The sequence below is a fragment of the Oreochromis aureus genome, linkage group 15 (genome assembly GCF_013358895.1).
Source record: "Oreochromis aureus strain Israel breed Guangdong linkage group 15, ZZ_aureus, whole genome shotgun sequence".
Taxonomy (NCBI): Eukaryota; Metazoa; Chordata; class Actinopteri; order Cichliformes; family Cichlidae; genus Oreochromis; species Oreochromis aureus.
Genome location: NC_052956.1, coordinates 21,374,944 through 21,395,614, shown reverse-complemented (window position 1 = coordinate 21,395,614; position 20,671 = coordinate 21,374,944). Strand labels below are relative to the sequence as shown.

Genomic DNA, 20,671 nt, shown 5'->3' with positions numbered 1-20,671 from the left:
CATTTTCATTGTTATTCACATTAACTTATGTGTAATTGATCAATACCAGAGCTGACAGGTAGGGAGAGGTAAGAATGGGCAGAGAGGAGAAAGGGAAAAAAGAAAAACAGAAAAATTGAGAGAAGACAAAATCAAAAGGACACAGCACACATAGTTCAACTCAACAGATCACCACCTGTTGCACCTGTAAGAAAAACATACACTGTAAAAAAAATCCGTAAAAATACAGTACAATCTACTGTATAAATGTGAAGGAATTTTCCGTATTAGTCATTTACAGGTATTTTTCTGTATTTCTCAACTACTGCAATGCATTGTGGGAAAAAGAACCCAAAAAGGAGGGAAAAGTCAGAGCAAGAGCAGCCATTAGACTTCTTTCAGGCTTCATCTGGATTTTGGACTCTGGAGTTGGAGAAACTGCCTTCAAATTTCCGTGGTAAGTATTAAAACTCATGTTTTCTTTTTATTAAAATAATGTTTTCAAAAGACTCCGCATTTTTATTTAGAAAGAATTGTTAATTTATTTGTTAACTGGTTTCGGATGTCTCCAGACAAGTCAGGAATATTTTGCTGACTCATTTTTAAATAATCGTTATTTAGGTTTAACATGACTTAAGCTTTTCAATTTAGTTAATGTTAAAATAATTTTTACTGTGATACCACCAGTTTTGCCCTTCAGTGGCTGAACCAGTTTTCACAAATATTATAGCTGTCTGTGTCTCTCTGGGTATTACACAGCTGTGACTGCTAACTAGCTAATTCGCGAAAGTCAGCGATGTAGATAATTGGGAAAAGAGAGGAAGAAATTATTTTAGGACTCTAATAAGTGCTATATAAATACCTGTGTTTTACAGTTGGCTCTACTGTACACTTTAAAGGGTTTCAGGCAAAGTTACACTAACCCTAGTTTAAGCCTCAGACCTTCCTGGCTGACGCTAGCAAATGCTAATGTTAGCCTCTGATTTGGGCTCCTAAAGTAAAGACTTTTGGCTAACTGACCAGCATAGATTATTTTGGTGGTTAACAAACTGTAGTGGTAATATTATTGAAAGTATAGTTTCAGCTCATTACATTTACAATTATGTCTATTTTGTAGCACATAGAAATGTTTAGTTAATATTTGCAGACAGACACATTTTCCTGTAACTTTGTTTTTACTCCAACGTTTGTTGAAAATGTAATTTATGAAATGCTGAGCAGCATTTCTAGTATGTGGAATATTTTTGTCACCCCACTGTGCTAATGTGATTAAATACTAATAATTATTACTAAAAATTCAATAATTAATCAATAATAACTATATCTTGATTGAATTATATTGTAAGCGCAGTGCTGGTGTGCAGGAGCTTTATATGCCTTGTGGGGATGCTGACATACTGTTATGTCTATATCAAGCTTTTAGCCAAATATAAGCAGAGATATTGGTATCTTTCTTAAAATTCAGATCCTTAGAGATTATTTGAGAAATGGATCAACAGCTATTACTACTTGAAGCACTCTAAATCCTGCAGTGGAAAAATATCCCTTACTTCACCTTTGATCACACACTTTGGTTTTCCAGTGCAGAGCAATGGCCAAGCAAAGGAAAGACTTCCCTGAGTGAAAAAGAAGATGAAGATGCAAGCTGGTGATGATCCAGAGCAGCTGGTCTCAGGAAATGAAGAAAAACCCTGATCACCTTTTCCACAGAAACAAGGTGAGTTTAATGTTGTGGTTGATTTAGTTTTTCAAGGTATGTACTGTATGTTACTTCAATTATAAACTGCTTTTGTTGCAACAGAATGTTGTTATGTGTATGCAACTCTATGTGAATTATAATCATTTGTAGGGCTGTGTGATATGACCAAAATCTCGCATCCCAATATAAGACATATCTCTCCTGATAACGATATATGTCACAAAATAGTGCATTTTCTGTAAATTCTGTGATTCTCGGGCAACTCGACTTATGTGAAGTGTTTTCAGTTGGGCGTCGTGTACCTGGAGTAGAGCTGGGCGATATAAGATTTTTTCATATCACGATATGCTTTTTTCATTTCAGGCGATAACGATATATATCACGATATAAGCCAAATAACTATATTTGTAAGATTTAAATGTGCCGTTGCTCACAAGTAAAATGTGAAATAATTAGCAGCTTGTTTTAATTAAAATATTTATTTCCCATAATAAGTTCAACAGGGTAGATGTACTTAAGGAACATGAGACTTCAGTTTCAGATAAAGGCAAATATTGTAAACTACACAAAAGGCAGCCGCTAAAGCGTTTAAGTTTCAAAATAGAACAAACAAAACAGACCACTAAATTGTCAATTCCACTTAGAAACAAAATTTTAATTCTAAAAATAAATCTTAGGTCGTTTTACAGAAGAACAGACAAAATTGACTAACTTTTGTCAATATCAAATAAACTGAGAACTAAAGGAAATTCTCAGGCTACGTCCACACGCATTACGGGTATTTTTGAAAACGGAGATTTTCCGTTTCGTTTTTAAAAATAATCCCGTCCACACGTAAACGCAGAAATGAAGGAAAACGCTGCTAGGAACATGCCAAAGCAACAGGTGGCGATATATTCCTAACCGTGTAGAAATGTTGGCCAATCAGAAGTCTAGAAGCCTCGGTAGGAAATAGTAAACAAAGATGGGGCATAGAAACAGAACCGAGTCATATGTGTGGAGGGACAGTAACTATGTGTGTATATGTAAGCATTTAAACACTGCAGAGAGTACAATTAACAGTAACAGTATTGTAGAAATTCATTTCACCGAAACAATAACGTGGCGCACAGTGTGACGTCAAAAAAGGCGCACACCTTTGACGCTACGTTTTCTCCGTTTTTCTTGTCCACACGTAAATGCAAAAACGGAGTTTTCGAAAATATCCACCCTGGCAGGCGTTTTTAGAAATCTCCGTTTTCAGTGACTGAAAACGCCGTTTACGTGTGGACGAAAGGTGCAAACGCATAGAAAAATCTGCGTTTTCAAAAATACCCGGGTACGTGTGGACGTAGCATCAATCTCTCCTTGTTTTTAGGTTAGCTTTTCAAACAGTTTTAACAGTTACTTTAGTCTGACAAAAGCCGAATGACGAATTAGCTCTTTCAGTCAGAGATTGAGCATGCACCGCTTTATTGTATATCCAGACTTGCTTTCGGCACAATTTACAGTGCGCGCTACTCTGTTTTTTGTCAGACTCGAAATAGCCGAAATACCTTCACACTACGGAACTTCTGTGGCCCTTCCGTTTGACAATCTCTCCAGCATTGGAACCATCATCTGTTTTTTCTTCGGTAACCTTCGCTCACGCTCTCGGTTGATTTTTCTCTAGTCGGCAAACTCCTTTCCTTCATTACCCGGGCAGCCCGGCTGCAAAAACAAATACACGTGTGCCTTGGCGCTTGTGCTGTACGTAACAAGTCATGTGACGTGACGCTGCGGCTGTGATTGGTTCGGCTCTGCGCTACTTAATTTGGATTGGCTGTTCTTTTTTTTTTTTTTTTAAGAGGACAAGAGAGATGAGGTCTATCGCAATAGTTTAATTTTTCTATCGAGAAAAAGTTATTTCGCAATACATATCGTTATCGTTTTATCGCCCAGCTCTAACCTGGAGTCGAGTGTTTTGACCGATGCATGAAACTATACATTTTTAGACATGAGTTTAAACGGCCGCCATTTTCTTTCTGAGTATTTGTTACACAGCGTGCTGCAAGGAAAAGCCTGTTCTAACGTTTGAGTCTAAGGATTATTTTGAGCACCTGACGGCTCTTTTTTGCTTTTCATTCGTAAACTCTCTCGGAACTCTTTCATGTGATTCTTGTGTGGGTGGTTAAAGAGGTTTGTCGTGTTTGAGTGGTGGTGGGGACCAGTTTGTGTCAGACTTTTCATAACCAAACCATGTCCATGCTACAGAGGTAGCCTCTTGTTTAACAATAAGGTCCTCGATTTGTTTTGACTGGTCCATCTGCTTGGCGCTAGCTGGTTCTGCCTCATCCTTGCTGGCCATGCTGGTATTCTCTGTGCCTTGTGTGGTGACTGTAAGCGCCATTTATAGTTACTTGATGTTTTTATTTGAGGTCATTTGTTTGATGCATATTCTGAAATTTTATGTTTGAGAATAATGTATATCATTTCAGTTCATTTTGAAAAGTCTCAACAGAAACTTGAGCTTTATTGTGAAAGGTTTATGTGGAAAATAAACAAGCGGATGGCAGAGCCACACGATGGTTTTACCATCACTGTTGGTAACGAAAGTACGTGTAAAACAGTCGCTTGTCCGTCCATAGTGTGGTTATTGTAAGTATAAGAGAAGGAGAGAACTTTAAGAAATAATATAGCCACTACAGTGACCATCAAAACCATGAAAAAATATTGCCGTAAACAGTTTATTTTGCAACACCACAAAACAAATGATAGCGTATAATATGAAACGATACATTTTATATCGTCATCTGATATATATCGTCATATCGCACAGCCCTAATCCTTTTTTTGTTTCTGTTGTTTATGTTCAAGGTAAAAAATTATAAAAATACAAAATTTTTAAAAATGTCTTGTTGTTTCTCTTTTTTCCTCAGAATAAATTACGACTAGTCTCAATGGCTGAGATGGAGGAGCAACACAGCGACACGTTAACCCGACTGCTGAAGTTCCCGTATGAACTGAGCAACTCTAAAATCCAAGGAAAAGCTGAGTGTATTTTATTTAAAGCTCAGATGGACCTTGATGGACTAACATGCAGGCTGCATTCAGGACTTTGTCACACTGGTATATGAAGAGTGGTAACAAGAGAAATTGTGCACACACAATGTGTCACTTTATGCTTGCTCTTCTCCAGCCTCTGGTGTCACTTTGTAGTAATTAGTCTTACTATTGTCTTATGTGTTGTGATTTAGGGTGTGTGCACACAAGCAGAGGTTTTGTTTGTAACCGTAACCTCATTTTCAGAGCCTTGTCTAACATTTAATGGTCGTGAAATATGTCAGACTTTTTCCTCTACTTAAACAGCTAAGGGCATTTGAACACAGAGAAAAAGGTGTGCATTAAGGATTTTGAACTATGATGTTTAAGTGTTGTCACTGCTGAGGATCCTTATTCACTACGCTGCTGTTTACAATTTAACTTTTCATCAGAACGAGCACTTCTAGTTGTACTTTGCTCCTCACTGACAAAACAAGTCCAGTAAATGCACTTTTATCTTCAAGTTTGGGACAGTAATCTGTCTTAATTTATTTTGTGCTTTAGTTATCATATGTGGAAAAGTTCTGTGGTTATCTATCCGTCCTGTTTGCATAAACCCAAAGTTCAGGAACATCTTCTTTAGATCTGTTCAGTTTTATTCATGTGGCACGACTTAAACAGTCAAGTATGTTATATTGTAAGGTAAAGACCCCAAAGAGTTAATCTCGGACAAATGTTCACACAAATATGAATTGCATTCACTTCATTAATGAAGTGAATGCAATTCAGTAATCAAATGTGTTTGGCTATAACGGACTACATGTGTATACTGTACCATAAGTGGACAGACATGGATGTAAACCACACCTTAACCATTTGGCTGAGTCAAAACTACCACAAGGCAGTGATTCTAACTAAAAGGTACTCTGGATATTAATAAATGTGAACATATCGTTAAATATAACTTAACTATATTTTTTGTTTGTCAGGTGTCCTGTTTGAAGAAAAGACTTGGTAGCCACTTGAATGAATATAAATAAACACATTTACATGAGGGCAACCTGATTTCAAGGAAATAAAAATGCTTAAATTTGAAAGCTTGTGAGTTATTTTGTTCATGTATCAGCTGTTTAGTCGTTTTATGACAAGATGGATGCTGTTGTTATATTTTAGTATAGTGTTTGAGTTAAGGAGAATAAAAGAATATTTAACATTAAATGTACCAATGTTGTTGTGTACTGAAGCACAAATTAATTTAAAAGTTTTAATTTATGAATTTTTGAGCATATGGTGTACTAGGTTGTAATTGCATAGAAATGTACGTTTAAGGATATAAAGAACTATATTTAATGAGTTACAGTGAAAAGAAATGGTTGGAAATAGTAATATAAACAGAAATTTCAATTTTTCTATTAATGGAAAATATCAGTTAATGATACAGAAAATATACTGTGAATAAACGGAATTTTCCGTTTTATAGCTGAAGGAAATGTCCGTAAATAGTACAGAGAGTATACTGTAAATCTACAGAATTTTCCGTTTTATCATTTACAGAAAAGTCCGTCAAACTTCCGTAAAAAAAAGGAAAATGTACTGGCAGAAAATTACCAGGACATTTTCTGTTTTTCTACGGAATCTTTTTTTACAGTGTATACAAAAAACAAACAGCACCTCAGAAAAATGCACAATCTTGCATGTTAGTGTGAAAGAGAAACACACAGTTTAGTTGAGGCCTCCACAGCACCCCAAGAGTCCTGCAGACACAAGCCCACACGTCCAGGTGACAATGACCATGTGCTGGCATAAGCAGAAGGAGGAAAGAATGACAAGGGAGCCCCAGAGAGAGCTCGCATGGCGAATGTTTAAGAGCCAGAACCATCCCTGCATGAGCTCAGGACTGTTCTCATGGGCAATGACCAGAAGGGAGTGGTAGGGAGAAGCAACCCTCACCTTCTATAACCACGTCCCACAGGTGTCAAGGCTCAGCAAGTCTCAGACTTAGACCCAGTCACACACAGACACAGTGTTTTCAACAGCAATGGGGTAATTTATGTGATGAGATGATGTTTGAGTTGTTGATCAGTGGAGTCTGACAGAAGCAGAAGAGTCTCCAATATTTTCATAGTTCACTCCATCTTCACCCTCATCATTATGCTCCTGTGGAAAACAACACAACACACTTTAGATTCTCTCTGATATTGTCACGTCTGATGAGGCAGACGGCATGAAGAGGAGAGAATATGGACCCAAATGCAGACACAGAGATGCAGGAGAATGTTTAACAAAAAGCGAGCCTTCATTGCAAAAAACACCAAAAACAAAAGGTGATCGGAGACTGTGAAAAACTAACACAAACCTAAACTGGGAAAAACTAGAAACAAATATAAAAAATCTAAACCCGAGACAAAAGCCTGAATATGAAACATGAAAATCTGAGACGAGGGCCAAGGAAAACAGAAATAGCAGAAGGAGAAACACAGACGACCCAGCAACAAACAGAGGAACACAAAGGTAACGAAGGAATGAGACACAGGAGGAAAACACAGCTGGAGAAACCACACGCAACGAGACCTGGAAGAAGGAAAACCGAAAAACCTAACATGGCACACAAGACTGTCAAAGTCAAACAAGAAGACACGGACTTTACACTGAAACAAGGAGACATGACTGACAGGGGAGACAAAGGGAACATGGATCACAGGAAGAGCGCAGAAACCAAGAGACTAAAAATTCTAAATAATAATGAAAACAAAGACTATTAATAATTCAAAACACAAAACACTGGGTCACCCCCACAGGACCGTGACAGATATTCATACTTATGTTTTCACTCTTGTGATTTTCTTTAGATTCCTTATAATTACAGTTAAGTTTCAGTTGAACATGGTCAACACAGTATATCCTTATCTTTCATTATGTTCTATCTTTGTATATCAAACAGGAACAGATGCTACAAAAAGATTTTGCTCCATAAAGTTAGAGAGGACTATTGAGTGTTCAAACTCACATTGTTTGTTTCCATTTCTGTTTTGTTTCCTGAAAAGACAAAAATAATAATAAAAAAAGAGTACAGTAAAGAGTAAAACTCAAAACTTTTTATGTGTAAAAGTTTCATCTGTGAATTTTCTCACCATTACATTTTATCCACATGTTGACTGTAGCAACAGTTATTAAGAGTGCTGCTAAACCCACAGGAACGATGATAAACCCTGAAAGAACTGGAGAGATTATTAAAACATGTTAAACATGATACTGAATTTCTCCACACATAGTCAAGTCTCAGTCTGACATCCAGACTTCGAAAGAAGAGAGATTCAGTCTCTACCTCCAGATGGAATATTTGATGATGTTGTCAGTGTCCCTGCTGATGTCTTTAATTCCTCTCTTGTTGTCCATGTGTTTATTTTAACGGTTGGTTTAATTGTTGATGTTGTTGATTTAGTTGTTTTCACATCTTCAACTAAAGAAATACAATAACAACATTAAAGACACTGAGAGTAAGAAAAGACTTGAAAGTAAGTGAACAACAACAGAGAGGAAACAGTGGTGAGATGTTTAACAGTCTAACAAGTCTCATTTTTGATGATGTCTCATGTCTGAGGATATGTTCTCTTTATCTTCATACAGACACTCAACTGTGAGTCTACAGTGTTCATATGTCAACACAGAGCTGTTCAAGATGCTTTATCATTGTTCTCATGTACATACACTGGTGAAGATGGAGATATTGTAAGAGAAAAGCAACAATAGAAAAATGAACTTCATCACTGTGATCATAATTATTGTGGTGTTTCAGTTTGTTGTTCTAACAGGACAGTTTGAGCTGAAAACATTAAGATGTAAATACTCACTGTTACTAACAGACAGATGAATCGTAAAGTCTGGACCTTCTTGTGATCCTGTTGCTGTTTTGAACTGTCTGCAGGTGTAACGACCAACATCCTGATCTGTGACCTTCTTTATAACCAGAGAACAGTCTGCAGAAAGACTCAGTCTGTCTGATTTAGGTTTGGCTTCTTTTTTCTGCCCAAGGTCAAAGAGTGATACTGTGCTGCTTGAATTACTGAAGATCCAGGTAGTACTGTTACAGTTATGCTGACCTTGTATCACATTTTTACAAGGCAGAGTAACATCATGTCCACGTCCAGCTGTGACAGTTTGAACAGTTTGATGTTGCTCAGTTGTTCCTGTTGAGAAAGAGAGAGAGAGAAATGTGAAACATCAAATATGTTATGAATATGAGTGTTATGTTTATAATGTGAAGTTTATTTTAAATACAACACAAGTTTAAGTTTCAGCTTTAGTTTCCAAGAGTCAGCTCAAGTCAAAAAGTTAATCATGACTGTCTCAGTTAAAGGAAGAATAAAGAAGTAACACTTGTGATAATAATGCAGTTCATTAACTGAATGTGTTTCTATGTACACTTACCTTTAAAATGAAGCATCAGTATCAGTAATGAAGACATTTGAATCCATGTGAATGCAGCCATCGTGCTTCTCTGTCTCTCTCAGTCTCTGTTCTTGCTCTCACGTTCACAAATGAGACAGTCTCAGAGATGAATACAGCATCAACTTCCTGCTCACTTCCTCATAGTGACATCACTCCTTTACTCTCCTCTTGCTGAATTAATTCAGTTCATTCAGCTTTTAGGCATCTGTATCTGCCCCTCTGTCTTAATGTACATATAAAATTTGCTAAATCCTTTTTCACATTTAATAACTTTTATATTTAATCTATTTTGCAAACTCCCCTGTTTCCCTTTAAAGGGACTGTTTAACAGTGGAAAATATCTTTATCAATAATAGAAAAGAGGAAGTTAAATGTGTGAAGAATGTTAGATGAGGTAAGTGTTGACATTAATGCAGCTCTTATGTACATTTGGTTTGTTATTAGAAAATAGATTTATGCTGATGTTTTTCTGCACACATGAAATAGTTGACGACTCAAATTATTTACACACTAGAATCTGAGTCTTAATTATTGTAATGAAACATGGTAATACTGCCGCAGGGGCCACTGTTAGCAGCTTGATAAAAACACGGATCAGATGTGTTAGTGGTCTGAGACCTGTTTGTTCCTCATTGAACCTCTGAAGTTATTCTTTCTGAGAAGTCAAGGGGAGGTTTTTTGGTGAGTGTTTACTATTTTTAAATGTCTTTAAAAGTCACCTCCTCTCCACATCTCAAAAAGAGAGAGAACAGCTCAGGGATAAAAATAAAGTATAAAGACAAACAATCAAAAGACAAAATTTAAGAAGCAATAAAAAACCTGTGATTCTGATCTCACTGTTTTACCTTCAGTAAACATCAGCAGCTACAGATTTACACAACAAAAGATCCTGTTTATCATAACTAAATGAAGGATAAAATATTGTTTTAAGTTAGATTTATCTAAAAACAAATGTAACTGCACATGAAAAAGGTTTTAGCTAAACATGAGATAAAATCAAAACTTTTTTTTGTTCCTTTTTTGAAACCTCTTTTCTGACAGGAGAAACATGATCTGAATGCTCTGTTGTGCCAAACTCATTTGTTTTGCCCAAAGGAGCTATATGAAATGTCTGTAGCCTTCCGTTCTTAGTTTTTCTTTCTTTTTTTCTTTTATTTATTTTCATTCTTATTCACTTTGTTTATGTGTAATTTAGCAATACAAGAGCTGACAGGCAATGAAAGGTAAGAAGGGGTAAAGAGAAGACAGGGGAAAGGGGAAAAGAGAGTGACACAAAAAATAAAAAGCAGAGAAAATCTTAGAAAAGAGACAAATAAAAGTACAAAGCACTCATAGTTAAACTCAGCAGATCACCAACTGATGCACCTGTAAGAAAACTGTAAAAACAAAGATATATATAAAAAGCAAACAGCACATCAGGAAAATACAAAGACACACATGTACATGGTCAATTTTGCTATAAATGTGTGTGTGTGTGTGTGTGTGTGTGTGTGTGTGTGTGTGGCTGGGTCTAAGTCTGAGACTTGCTGAGCTCTGTGGGACATTGTTATGGCGGGTGAGGGTTGCTCCTCCCCACCACTCCCTGCTGGTCACTGTCCTTGAGAACTTTTAGGAACTCTTTCTGGGGCCTCCCTCCTCCTTCTGCACATGGTTGTCATCTGGACGTGTGGGCTTCGGTCTCAAGTACTCCTGGGGTGCTTTGGATGGCCCTGCTGAACTGGATTGTTCTTTGTCTACTTCTGGGTCCAGGGGTGTTGTTGTGGCCTCTGACCCTCATTATTAAGTCCGTCTTGTGACACACACACACACACACACACACACACACACACACACACACACACACACACACACACACACACACACACACACACACACACACACACACACACAGTGTTTCAACAGCAATGGGCTCATTTTTGTCACAGGATGATGTTTGAGTTGTTGATCAGTGGAGTCTGACAGAAGCAGAAGAGTCTCCAATGTTTTCATAGTTCACTCCATCTTCACCCTCATCATTATGTTCCTGTAAAAAACAACACAACACACTTTAGATTCTCTCTGATATTCATACTTTGTGATGTTGTTTTCCTGTTTTGTTCGATGTTTTCAGTCTATTGAATTTTTATTACATTTTTTAGATTTCTTATGATTACAGTTAAGCTTGGAACTTATAAATATTATTATTATTTTATTAATTAGTGTTATTAACTTAAATATTACTAACATATTTCTCATATATTGGCTTCTTTTCATTGTCTTCTGTTATATTCTGGAATCAAATTTAAAATCCTGCCCTCACATAAAATGTCTTGAATAATCAGTAATACTGATACAGTATCACCCTCATAAGAGCACTTCCCTTTCAGATTGTGGGCTTCCTTGTGGTTCTTTGAGTATTTTACAGTCGAACTGGAGGAAGAGCCTTTGAATATTAGGCCTAACACTTTCCTTTTTGCTCAGTCATATAGTTAGGGCTGGATCAGGTGACCCTGAATCCTCTCTTAGTTATGCTGCAATGGCTGCTGGGGGATTCTCATGATGCGTGGAGTATTTCGTCTTCAGTCACCTTTTCACCTGCTATGTGTTAATAGCCCTCTCTGCATTTAATCATTACTTGTTATTAATCTCTGGCTCTTTTCCACAACATGTCTTTTGTCCTGTGGCAGATGGACACAACCAGTTGTGGCAGTTGGTGTTTTGTGTCAGGTGTACTCAACACCTTTTGTTTATGGTTTAAAACAACTAATAATAAATTTCATGAACTTAAGAAAGTAAATCAAGCAGCTGCAGAGTCTGTTTGAGTTTACTGAACTTAGACATACCTGCTGTAACATCTAAGTGAATCAGCATCAATCAGCTTTTATTCGCTCTTTCTTGTTATCACTCGACCTGGGCTGGTTTAAAGAAGTTCACTATTAACAAGCTTATTAGTTGTTCGAGCATTCTGAAGCCATGAAGCTCCGCCTCCCAGCACACGCCAAAACAGTGACATAGGGTTGAAACAGAAAAGCAGAGCTCATGTAACATCTGCTTCTATCTTCTAGCTTTGGTGTCCTCTCTATTATTCCACAGTTTTTATATAATTGGCTTTGCAGTGCTCCCTAGTCTGTGTATCGTTTGCTGTCGGATTTCACCTAGATCTGGCGCCGGTAATAGTAACAAAAGTTACAGAGGAATATTGAGTGTTCAATCTTACAATGTTTTCTAAGTCTGTGTTTTGTTTCCTGAAATAACAAAAATAAAAAACAAAAAAAATTACAGTAAAACTCGAAGCTTTTTATGTATGAACGTTTCATCTGTGAATGTTCTCACCTTTAGTATTTGTCCATATGTTGACTGTAACAGCAGATATTAAGAGTGCTGCTAAACCCACAGACACAATGATGCATCTCAGCAAATACAGAAAATCTGAAAATAATAAAAATATTTTGGCTTCAAATTTCTGTTCAGTACAAAAGCCAAAGATTTCAAATCTAATAAATACAGTCGGTTTTCTAACATGTAGAGATGACGGTTGAAGTGTTTTTGGACTGTGGAGTTTCTGGCTGCAGTATTTATTTAAAAATACAAAATCAAATATTCTAAATAAACACCAGCAATGAAAATGTTAATAATCAACTAAATGTGTTCAAAAATATATTAGTAATAAAATTTCATTTTATCTTTCATAGAAGCTAAACAGTCGATACAGATTTTAAAAAAACAGAGCGATTCAGTCACTACCGTCTGGTTGAATATTTGATGTTGTTGTCAGCGATGTCTTTACTTCCTCTTTTGTTGTCCGTATATTTGTTATTGTTAATGTTGGTTTAATTGTTGATTTGGTTGTCATTTTCACATCTTCAACTAAAGAAATACAATAACAACATTAAAGACACCAACAGTGAGAAAAGACTTGAAAGTAAGTGAACAACAACAGAGAGGAAACAGTGGTGAGATGTTTAACAGTCTAACAAGTCTCATTTTTGATGATGTCTCATGTCTGAGGATATGTTCTCTTTATCTTCATACAGACACTCAACTGTGAGTCTACAGTGTTCATATGTCAACACAGAGCTGTTCAAGATGCTTTATCATTGTTCTCATGTACATACACTGGTGAAGATGGAGATATTGTAAGAGAAAAGTAACAATAGAAAAATGAACTTCATCACTGTGATCATAATTATTGTGGTGTTTCAGTTTGTTGTTCTAACAGGACAGTTTGAGCTGAAAACATTAAGATGTAAATACTCACTGTTAATAACAGACAGATCAATCTCAAAGTCTGGACCTTCCTGTGATCCTGTTGCTGTTTTGAACTGTCTGCAGGTGTAACGACCAACATCCTGATCTGTGACCTTCTTTATAACCAGAGAACAGTCTGCAGAAACACTCAGTCTGTCTGATTTAGGTTTGGCTTCTTTATTCTGCCCAAGTTCAAAGAGTGATACTGAGCTGTTTGAATGACCGAAGATCCAGGTAGTACTGTTACAGTTATGCTGACCTTGTATCACATTTTTACAAGGCAGAGTAACATCATGTCCACGTCCAGCTGTGACAGTTTGAACAGTTTGATGTTGCTCAGTTGTTCCTGTTGAGAAAAAGAGAGAGAGAAATGTGAAACATCAAATATGTTATGAATATGAGTGTTATGTTTATAATGGGAAGTTTATTTTAAATACAACACAAGTTTAAGTTTCAACTTTAGTTTCCAAGAGTCAGCTCAAGTCAAAAAGTTAATCATGACTGTCTCAGTTAAAGGAAGAATAAAGAAGTAACACCTGTGATAATAATGCAGTTCATTAACTGAATGTGTTTCTATGTACACTTACCTTTAAACTGAAGCATCAGTATCAGTAATGAAGACATTTGAATCCATGTGAATGCAGCCATCGTGCTTCTCTGTCTCTCTCAGTCTCTGTTCTTGCTCTCAGAGATGAACACAGCATCAACTTCCCGCTCACTTCCTCATAGTGACATCACTCCTTTTGTCTCTTGTTGCTGAATGAATTATTTCACTTCATAGCTTTTAAACATCCTTAGCTCCATCTCTCTCCCAGTGTACATACACAATGAATAATTTTTTTTAAATTATCTTTTATATTTAATCTTTTTTGCAGACTCCCCTTTCGTCCCTTTAAACAGACTGTACAACAATGGAAACATTTGTGATCAACAACAGAAACAAGGAAGTTAAATGTGTGACTGTTAGATGAGGTAGGTGTGGCATTAATGAAGCTATTGTTTACATGTTGACTTATTATTAGAAAACAGTGTTCATGGTGGGTTTTTTCAGGACACATGAAAAGAGGTCAAAATACAAATTCTTCACAAACCAAAGTTTTATTCTTAATGTTCACAAGGAAACAAGATAACATTGCAGCAATGACCACTTCCGCTCGATAAGAATACTACTGAAACAGAGAGAGGGTGGATAAATCTAGAGCTAAGGAGAGGCTACATACCCACACAGTAGGATGGACCTCACAGCACAAGCATACTCCCAAACTATAAGAGCGTTTTATATGATTATGAAGAATGTTTTGTTAGTTATGTTTTCAAATATTAAGATGTCAAACAAAGGGAGAACACACTATGGCTCATGTTCGAACAAAGAAAGTTTGTTCATCAAAAATGTATCGATCAGTGATCAGAATGTCCCAAAGCTGCCCGGGGCACAGAGCAATAAGCATCTTTTAAAGTGGTGTAACTGTGATCCAGTATGATGCTGTCCCTGGTGGGGCAGTCTATATGCTGTCTGTATTTAGGGAGTTCGTGGTTTAGGTTTGCTCTGTTAAAATCCCCAAGGATAATTGTAAAGGAATCCGGGAATTTCCTTTCCAGGGTGGTAATCTGGTCAGCCAGCTCGCACAGTGCGTTGTTCGCGTTGGCCTGAGGAGGGATGTAAACTCCGACCAGCATGAAGGAAGAAAACTCCCGCGGTGAACGAAACAGTTTACAATTGATGAAAAAACTTTCCAAGGAGTGCCGTGCGTAATCCTCGCCGACGTAGTTTCACCAGCGCACCAGCGCGAGTACCCCGTCTACGTCTCCTCCAGGAGCCACAGAGAGCTTCTGCGCCTCCAACTAAAATCTCCAAAAAAAACTTTCTGGGTTTGTGAAAAATGGATAAGAACTATAGTGAGACGACTGCCTGATGTTTAGCAGTTGATCTCCGGAGAAAGTGATGTGGTCTGAGTGACCAAAGGTGCAGAAAATAAACAAAAACAAGAAAAGTGCGAGAGAGCGCAGTACCGAGGCTGCTATACGCGGCGCCATCTTCGCCATTGATATCATTGACATGATAGAAGCTGTAAACTCAGCTCTGTAGAGTTGAGTTTACTCTCATCTGAGCCTTCCTGAAAATACTTGATTGTTTAGCTTGTTGGATAAACTGCCTTAGAAACACAGACTGAGGCCAGCATAAAAAAGAATATGTTCTTCGTTACTTCCTCTCATTCCCCCACTTCTCTCATGTGTCCCACCTTTTTTCCGACACCAGTAGATGGCAGTATTGAACTGAAAAACAGGGGACATGAACTACAGAGACCATGACTTTATCTCAGTGTGTACGCCAAAGAACACAAAAAAAAAAAAGAAAGAAAGAAAAATATGTAAATTTTACTGTATATATTTATTTATTCCTGCATCTCTTCACTGGCTTTCGGAGAGATTCAGAATCCACTTTACAATTCTGTTATTAACATGAAATGCTCTGCAGGGACATGACAGGCCCCGCTTATATAGCAGAGCTTATAACACCTTTTCAATGCAGTCGGCCTCTCCGATCATTGAACCACGGTCCTCTAACTCACCCTGATTTTGAAACAAGAGGTAATGATGCTTTGAGGTTGTAGCGGTCACACTGTGGAAATCTTCCTCAGTCAATCAGGTTGGCTGACTCTGTTATTGTTTTAATCCTTTCACTTCATTTGTGACCATAGTGTCAAACCACACATGCATCTATGTGTGTATACTGGAATGAATGTCTGTCAGTATGACTGATTATGTGTGTGTTTATGTTTCTGTATGTTTTAACACTTGTACACTTATCTTCTAGACTTTTAGTCAAGACCGCCTAAACCAAGACTAAGACAATACCAAGACAGACCGAGTCAAGACCAAGACAAAGTCGAGACGAGAACAAGACTGAGACCGATGCAAAAAGTCTTTAAACTGCAGCCAGATGCTGCTTCGTTTACGGCTGTCAGGCATATTTATGTGTATTTGCGATGCACACGCACAGCCCTCCTCACCGCTGTCTACTGTCTCACTCACTTACCGAGAGGACAGACGCACGCTCCACTTGACTGTCGCGTCTCTCACCTCTCTGTTTTCACATAATGATATTATCCTATATCCTCACATGTGATTGGTCACAATATGGAGCGATTGGAGCATAGCTGAGCCACTGTGTGAGAGCTGAGCAGCGAAAGGAAAATAAGTGAGGAGCCGGCTCTCGCTCAATGGGTGTCGACTCTTCTGATTCGGTACAAAGCACTCTCTAAGCACGGCTCTTAGAGCTGAAGCTTTTGCGCATGACACATTATCGAACGTTACGTTGTGTGTCATGGATACTGTTGACTCCAAATCTCCCGACCACTATGTTGATCTGAGACAGCAAGACCGAGACAGCGAGACCAAGACGAGACCAAGATCACGTAACAGTGGTCTCGAGACATCCAGCTCTATTATCTTTAGTGTGCAGCTTTTATTTGAACTGGCTTTTGAAAAGTGCTCTATAAATAAAGTTATTATTGTTTTAATACATTAAACTGCACATGAAAACAAGTTTTGGCTTCTAAATATGAGAATAAATCAAAACTTAAATGTTTTAAACAGCAGTGGATTCATGTCTGTGCTGAGCTGATGATGCCGTTGATCAGTGGAGTCTGACAGAAGCAATTCAATTCAATTCAATTCAATTTTATTTATATAGCGCCAAATCACAACAAAAGTCACCTTAAGGCGCTTCATAGATGCAGAGAAAAACCCAAAAATCACTTTGGTGACAGTGGGAAGGAAAAACTCCCTTTAACAGGAAGAAACCTCCGGCAGAACCAGGCTCAGGGAGGGCGGGGCCATCTGCTGTGACCGGTTGGGGTGAGAGAAGGAAGACAGGATAAAGACATGCTGTGGAAGAGAGACATAGGTTGATAACAGATATGATTCAATGCAGAGAGGTCTATTAACACATAGTGAGTGAGAAAGGTGACTGGAAAGGAAAACTCAATGCATCATGGGAATCCCCGGCAGCCTCACGTCTATTGCAGCATAACTAAGGGAGGATTCAGGGTCACCTGGTCCAGCCCTAACTATATGCTTTAGCAAAAGGAAAGTTTTAAGCCTAATCTTGAAAGTAGAGATAGTGTCTGTCTCCGAATCCAAACTGGAAGCTGGTTCCACAGAAGAGGGGCCTGAAAACTGAAGGCTCTCCTCCCATTCTACTTTTAAATACTCTAGGAACAACAAGTAGGCCTGCAGAGCGAGAGCGAAGTGCTCTAATAGGGTGACATGGTACTACAAGGTCATTAAGATAAGATGGGGCCTGATTATTTAAGACCTTGTATGTGAGGAGCAGGATTTTGAATTCAATTCTGGATTTAACAGGAAGCCAATGAAGGAAGCCAAAACAGGAGAAATATGTCTCTCTTTCTAGTCCCTGTCAGGACTCTTGCTGCAGCATTTTGAATTAACTGAAGGCTTTTCAGTGAGTTTTTAGGACATCCTGATAATAGTGAATTACAGTAGTCCAGCCTGGAAGTAATAAATGCATGAACTAGTTTTTCAGCATCACTCTGAGACAGGATATTTCTAATTTTAGAGATGTTGCGCAAATGGAAGAAAGCAGTCCTACATATTTGTTTAATATGTGCGTTGAAGGACATGTCCTGGTCAAAAATGACTCCAAGGTTCCTCACAGCATTACTGGAGGCCAAGGTAATGCCACCCAGAGTAAGAATCTGGCTAGATACCATATTTCTAAGATTTTCAGGGCCGAGTACAATAACCTCAGTTTTATCTGAATTAAGAAGCAGAAAGTTAGCGGCCATCCAGGTCTTTATGTCTTTAAGACATTCCTGCAGTTTAAGTAATTGGTGTGTGTTACCTGGCTTCATGGACAGATAGAGCTAAGCAGAAGAGTCTCAGAAGAGAACTTGAAAATTATATACTGTGCAAAACAATATACTGAAGTCAAAATTGAAGGAAGGACATTATCACTTATTTTGAAACCAAAGAAAATCATTTTTGTGCCATTTTCAAACTTTATATCTTACTGGGGAAGATCCAGATTCATAAATGTAATTTTCAAAACTTATCCCCATTATTTAATTTGTTTTTAATTTCTTAAACTCTCTTAAATGAACTTTAAATAAAAAGGTTTATCACTGATTGAAATTCACTCAGAAATTTTCAACAAAGCTGTCACAGATACAATTTTCTGTACAAAGTACAAAGCTATTATGAAGTCTGTCACATCCCATCCAAAGTCTGTCATTCTTTTAAAATCTTTATTTATTCACCGTTTCTTATTTTCATTATGTTGCTTATTGTTCCTCTTATTTGTCCTGTATGTCTACTGTACAAAGTGAACTCGGAATGACTGACTGTTCACTTTACAATTTTCAATAAAGTTCTGGAAGAAAAAAAAAAGCAGAAGTCTCTCAGATGTTTTTATAGTTCATAAAGTCTGGACCTTCTTGTTGTCCTGTTGCTGTTTTGTACTGTAGGCAGTGGCGGTCCTAGCCTGTTTGGCGCCCCATGAACACTCCCTCTGGCACCCCCCCCCCACACACACACACACACACACACACACACACAAACACACAAAACATGTTAAGGATTGTACATTAACATAAAACTGTTGTCCACACACACATATGAAGAGAGAGAGAGTATGCATAGTATGCAAACGGCTACCAAACAGCCATCATAATTCGTCATACAATGAGAACAGGACAAATCAACAACTGACACTGACTAATTAATATTAAAATCTGTAACATAATGTATTGTTTGGAGTTTAGTCTGTTACTGTTACTATTTTTACCATTTCTTCTTGGGGCAACTGTAACCCACATTATTTCCTTAGGGATTAATAAAGTATTCTGATTGTTTCAGGATGACCTGCCATTATCCAATGACACATCTGCTTACCTGTATCTTTTGTTCGTTTCTTCTCCTCTTCTTTTCTCTTTTTCTAAACTGAGCACCTGATGGCTTTGAACTTTTCTTGTCCATCTTCCATTGGTTTTAATTTTGCACTCCAGTATGAACACCCATCCCTCAACCAGAGGATCACCACAACATAACCTAACAGACCTACACCTTAGTTCACAGATTAACTTTGTCTAGGGTGTATTTCTGGGATTTCACACAACCCAGGATTCAAATCATGAATACATAATGGGCTTGGATTTACATCATTATGAATGAAATGTGCTCTATTTGAAGCAGCCGGACCCCTCCCTTTCGACGGGTTATGTGTGAGACTTTAAATCATCAAACTGTAAATTATAAATTTTAAATTGTTATTGATCCCTTTATCCCGAGTCCTAAAGTGTATATTTATTTTCTTACTCTACTATATTTGTTCGTTTATTTGCACTGCTGTAACTGGAGCCTCGCCGTCTCGTCTCTCTATATACTGGACTGTATGTAGCGGAGATGACAATAAAGTTTACTTTGACTTCAGCAGCGCGCAGGCGCACCGAGGGCTCTCGCGCTCAGTTTTCGTGTATAGAATTTCGAAAAAACATCGGTGCAAATTATAAGTCTGTATCATAATGTCCGGTGTTTTCGTGTTTGTTGTTTTGTTTTTATTTTGTTTTATTTTGCGAGTTGGTTATTAGATGCTGCTCCAGCCAGCCAGAGAATCCCCCGCCCTCTCCTCCCTGTGCCGCAAGCAGCAGGCGCACCTCGCAAACGGAGGGCGCCCTTACTCCCAGCAAATGGGCGATAGAAAACCGATTGGTGCCTATGACATTCCCAATATGCGCTGGCTGCCGTCGGGGAAGCATGAGTACGAGCATTTTTTTTTTTTTTGCCGATGCCCGTGATGCCGCCCCGGGCAACCGCCCGTGTCACCCGTATCTAAAACCGCTACTGACTGTAAGTTCAAAGAGTGATACTGAGCTGTTTGATTCACTGAAGATCCAGGTACCACTGATACAGTTATGCTGACCTTGTATCAAGTTTACTATATGAAGAAATATAAGAATAAGAGTGTTATGCTCTTGCTCTCAGTCTCACAAATGAGACAGTCTCAGAGATGAATGCAGCATCAACTTCCTGCTCACTTCCTCATAGTGACATCAGTCGTCTTGTCTCCTTTTACTGAATGAATTCAGTTCATAGTGTTTAAGCAGCCACATCTCCCTCTCTCTCTTAATGTAGATATTAAATGAGGTAAGTGTTTACTTTAATGCAGCTCTTCTGTACATTTGGTTCATTATTAGAAAACAGTGTTCACGGTGATGTTTGTCTGCATACATGAAAAGAGGTCAAGATTTAAACTCTTCACACACCAAAATTTGAGTCGTGATGTTCGTGTAATGATGA

General features: G+C 37.9%; 1 long non-coding RNA gene across 1 annotated transcript; it reads left to right on the top strand.

Moving 5' to 3' along the window:
* Positions 1-238: 238 nt before the first annotated feature.
* LOC120433260 lies at positions 239-4,899 on the top strand. Its single transcript, XR_005608434.1, has 3 exons — positions 239-436; positions 1,562-1,696; positions 4,576-4,899. It is a non-coding gene; the product is annotated as an uncharacterized LOC120433260 (long non-coding RNA).
* The last annotated feature ends 15,772 nt before the right edge of the window (positions 4,900-20,671 follow it).